The sequence below is a fragment of the Mesoplodon bidens genome (genome assembly GCF_964165515.1).
Source record: "Mesoplodon bidens genome assembly, contig: HAP1_SCAFFOLD_939, whole genome shotgun sequence".
Classification (NCBI taxonomy): domain Eukaryota; kingdom Metazoa; phylum Chordata; class Mammalia; order Artiodactyla; family Ziphiidae; genus Mesoplodon; species Mesoplodon bidens.
In genome coordinates this window covers 1-5,178 of record NW_027672093.1, presented here as the reverse complement: position 1 = coordinate 5,178, position 5,178 = coordinate 1, and positions in this window count along the sequence as shown.

The window sequence follows — 5,178 nt, the reverse complement described above, 5'->3', positions numbered from 1 at the left end:
CTTCCCTGGATTTTTCAGAGGCAGTGGTCAGAAGGATGGCCTCATGAAGTGAGTGAATGTCCCTCCCTCCCTTCTGCACCTGCTCGCTGATTATGTCTAGCACAGGTGCACTGGGCCATGCTCATTACCTCTCCCCTCACCTGGAACATCTGTCGGGAATTCCTCTAGGATCTGGGTGTTGACATTACTGTTTCACTGTCCCCAAGGTCTCATGAGTGCCTGGCAAGTGTGCATGAGTCTAGGAAACACCTACAAATGAATCATCAAATCTGGCCAGCAAACTGCCCTGCAGAAGGTGTTGGGCTGCACCTCTCACGCCTGCAAACCCTGTACTTCCTCAGCCTGAGGGCTAAAGAAAGAGCCCGGAGTCAGGGACAGAGACATTCATGGTTTAATAGATGGGAGATGTTTCACGTCAGAAGCAAAGTGGTCCTGGTGAGACATCCCACTGTAGATAGCCGATGGCAGGCAGAACGCAGCAGCAGCAGTAGCAGCATGCTTCTCTCTGGGCGGAATAGGCAGGCTACCAGTTAAAGGGGGAGTTGACAGCAGATGGGCTCATCGGTTACCAGGGAGACCAGCAGAGGGACGCATCCCTCTTACCCCTTGGGCTACGTACTTCACGGGGCAGAGGTTTTCCTTTGGTAAACCATCAGCAAACAGCCATCTTGAATGGGTAGACCATACAGAGGGGAATAACCAGGGGAGCGGCGGTAACATCCTCCATATACTTTATATATATATATATATACACACATATATATATATATATATGGAGAGAGAGAGAGAGAGAGAGAAAGAGAGGGATGTGTATTACAGTGTGGTAGCCACTAGCTAGATGTGCCTGTTATAATTTATTTAATTCAATCAATGATTAACTCAATGTATTAAAATAAAACAAAATAAAATATCCAATTACTCACTCATATTAGTCACATTTTAAGTGTATCCATAAGTCTTGTAAATTCATTTTTGTGTTTCTACAGAATCAACTCTGGATAGCATTTTTGGCCGTGATGAGGAAGAGGATACAGGTAGGAACAACACTTAGGTAGGATCTAATGGCAGAGGGTTCCTGGAACTTTAGGGTTATATCTCCTGCTTTGGAGACTGAGGAAGGTGGATATGAAATCAGAAAGAAGAATAAAATATGTGTAGAGTTCTGACTTGTTTTTTTTTCATATTTTAATGATATAATAGAGAGAAATTGTGTCCTTAGACATGACTGTGCTCTATAATCACCTTTTCTTGATTCGCTCATCAAAAATGATCTTTTCCCCATGAGCTGCTCTTTCTTGTGCTTGTCACTGCCTAATATGGAATTTTGTTTTCTGGTTAGCACATCTAAGGTATTGTGCACAGGAGAGTTTGTTTTCTTTTGCATATTGACCTATGATGGACAGAACCTGTGGGTCAAAACTCTCATGGGCCCTTGAAACTTGAGACCAAGTTCTTCTAGAAAGGGTGAGGTGGTGGATGAGAAGTGAACTGTCTCCCTCTGCACTTTCAGGACTTGTGGTTTCACCTCAAGTTTTGTCCTCACTGTTTGTTCCTCTTGTAAAGGACAGTCCCAGGGATGGATGAGTCACAGAACACGTGCTCTGGGATCACTGCATGTGCTCAGTCTCCTTGAGCTCATCTCAGCCTCTGCACTTCCCCAAGGCTGGTGTGCTGACATGCTTCCATTTGAGAGGGTTCCACGTCCAGCTGCCCCTAGAGACCCTCCATGGGCGGCAAAAATTCTAGAGGGCTGTGTGAAGGGGCTGCTGGGCTTCTTCACATACTTGTCTCACAGCCCTTCTGACCTGCTCTCCTGGGCTTGACCAGGCCCAGGACAGAGACTCAGGGCAGCAGGACCCAGGGTCACTGCTCTTCTTACAACCCACTGCTCCTTCCGGACAGACCTGCCCCTGCTCCCAACACCCCAGACCTGCCTACCCTCTGACCTTTCCTCAGGCCTGCATTGGTCTTATCCTTCCCAGTTCTTCCAGGGGTAAACCCTGGCAGGTGCTGTGTGTTTATGCGGCTGCCTCTGCTGTAGAATTTTGTTTCAGTATTCCAGACTAAGGGAATTGGGACAAGTTACTTTTAACTCTAATATTGCTTTCATCCTCTCTAAGGGGCTAAGAGACTTACGGAGTTGTTTTGAAGTATCTAAGATAGCTCTGGCACGTGACCCTTACTTGTTTTGTGAAGTTGGTTGCATATCTAGGCTATTGTGGAAAATGCTGCAATGAACCTATGTTCATCTCATTTTGATACTGATTTAATTTCCTTTGGATATATTCCCAGAACTGTGATTGCTGAGTAATATGATATTTCTGTTTATAATTTTATAAGGAACCCCTATACTCTTTTTCATAATAGCTGCACCATTTTACATTCCCACCAGCAGTGTACAAAGTTTCCAATTCCCCACATCTTGGCCTTAAACTGTTATTTTTTTTTTCTTTATAATACACAGCCTCACAGGTATGAGGTGTTGATTTGCATTGCCCTGATGATTAGTGAGGTTGAGAACCTTTTCCTATATTTGTTAGCCATTTGTATGTCTTTTTCGGGAAATGTCTTATTTAAGTCTTTGCACATTTCTGAACCCAGTTATTTACCCTTTTTAATTTTTTAACTTATTTTGCATTTGAGTTGTAGTGTTTTTCTTATATATTTTGGACATTAGCTCCTTTTCTGATATATGTTTTTAATCTTTCTGTAAGTTATATTTTCATCCTATTGACTGTTGAAAAAACTATACTTTCTGGGCTTCCCTGTTGGCGCAGTGGTTGAGAGTCCGCCTGCCGATGCAGGGGACGCAGGTTCATGCCCCGGTCTGGGAAGATCCCAATTCCACGGAGCGGCTGGAACTATGTGCCATGGCGGCTGAGCCTGCACATCCAGAGCCTGTGCTCCGCAGCGGGAGAGGCCACAACAGTGAGAGGCACGCATACCACAAAAACAAACAAACAAACAAACAAAAACCTCTACTTTCCCTATTTGTTGTCTTAGAAGCTTGGTGAATTTCATTTGGCCATGTATCTATGAGTTTTCTTGGGGGTTATTTATTCTGGTCTTTAGGGCTATGTATCTGTTTCTATGTCAGTACCATACAGTTTTGATTCCTGTGGCTTTGTAATGTGTTTTGAAGTCAGGAAGTGCGAAACCTCCATCTATATTCTTTGTTCTCAGGATTGTTTTGTCTGTTTGGAGTTCTTAGTCGTTCCATATGTAGTTTAGGATCATTTTTTTCTATTTCTTTGAAAATGACATTGGGATTTTGATAGGTATTACAATGAATTTATACTTACCTTTGGGTAGTGTAGAAATGTCAACAATAATAAGTGTCCAGTCTATGAATATGCTATGTCACTTCAATTATTTGTTCCTTGTTTAATTCTTTCAGCAGTGGTTTGTAGTTTTCAGTGTACAGGCCATTTACCTTCTAAGGGCATTTTGTCCCTTCCTTCCCTGGATGTTTCAGAGGCAGTGGTGAGAAGGATGGCCTCATGAAGTGAGTGAGTGTCCCTCCCTCTCTTCTGCACCTGCTCGCCGATTATGTCTAGCACAGGTGCACTGGGACATGCTCATTACCTCTTCCTTAGTGGAACACCTGTCGGGAATTCCTCTAGGATCTGGGTGTTGACATTACTGTTTCAGTGTCCCCAAGGTCTCATGAGTGCCTGGCAAGTGTGCATGAGCCTAGGAAACACCTACAAATGAATCATCAAATCTGGCCAGCAAACTGCCCTGCAGAGGGTGTTGGGCTGCACCTCTCACACCTGCAAGCCCTGTACTTGCTCAGCCTCATGGCTAAAGAAAGAGCCCGGAGACAGGGACAGAGACATTCATGGTTTAATAAATGGGACATCTTTCACGTCAGAAGCAAAGTGGTCCTGGAGAGACATCCCACTGTAGATAGCCGATGGCAGGCAGAACGCAGCAGCAGCAGTAGCAGCATGCTTCTCTCTGGGCGGAATAGGCAGGCTACCAGTTAAAGGGGGAGTTGACAGCAGATGGGCTCATCGGTTACCAGGGAGACCAGCAGAGGGACGCATCCCTCTTACCCCTTGGGCTACGTACTTCACCGGGCAGAGGTTTTCCTTTGGTAAACCATCAGCAAACAGCCATCTTGAATGGGTAGACCATACAGAGGGGAATAACCACGGGAGCGGCGGTAACATCCTCCATATACTTTATATATATATATATATACACACATATATATATATATATATATGGAGAGAGAGAGAGAGAGAGAGAAAGAGAGGGATGTGTATTACAGTGTGGTAGCCACTAGCTAGATGTGCCTGTTATAATTTATTTAATTCAATCAATGATTAAGTCAGTGTATTAAAATAAAACAAAATAAAATATCCAATTACTCAGTCACATTAGTAACATTTTAAGTGTATCCATAAGTCTTGGAAATTCATGTTCGTGTTTCTACAGATTCAACTCTGGATAGCATTTTTGGCCGTGATGAGGAAGAGGATACAGGTAGGAGCAACACTTAGGTAGGATCTAATGGCAGAGGTTTCCTGGAACTTTAGGGTTATATCTCCTGCTTTGGAGGATGAGGAAGGTGAATATGAAATCAGCAAGAAGAATGAAATATGTGTAGATTTCTGAATTGTTTTTTTTCATATTTTAATGATACAATAGAGAGAAATTATGTCCTTAGACGTGACTGTGCTTTATAATCACCTTTTCTTGATTTGCTCATCAAAAGTTATCTTTTCACATGAGCTGCTCTTTCTTGCACTTGTCACTGCCTAATATGGAAGTTTGTTTTCTGGTTAGCACATCTATGGTATTGTGCACAGGGGAGTAGGAAAGTTGAGGGCGGCAGCCTTATGTTGGAAGTCAGAGACCCACTTCTTCATTGCAGAGGTGGTACAATTGAGGCCCTGGGAGGTCGTGGAGATGAGAACACAGGGGTCTCAAGGTCACATCCCAACTCTGAATCTTCCCTTTCCTTTCCCATGGCCACCCCAACATGGCTGCTGCCCTTGGACACCACAATTCTACATGACAGATGATGACGTTTCTGACAAAGAGAGAAACATGCGGATGGTAATTTATTTCCTGTTGCAAGTCTTTTTCTCAGTTTTCTTTTTCAGATCCCTAGACTCTTCCTTGTAACCCTACCCCATCTCCTCTTTCCCTCTTTTTATCATTGTCATT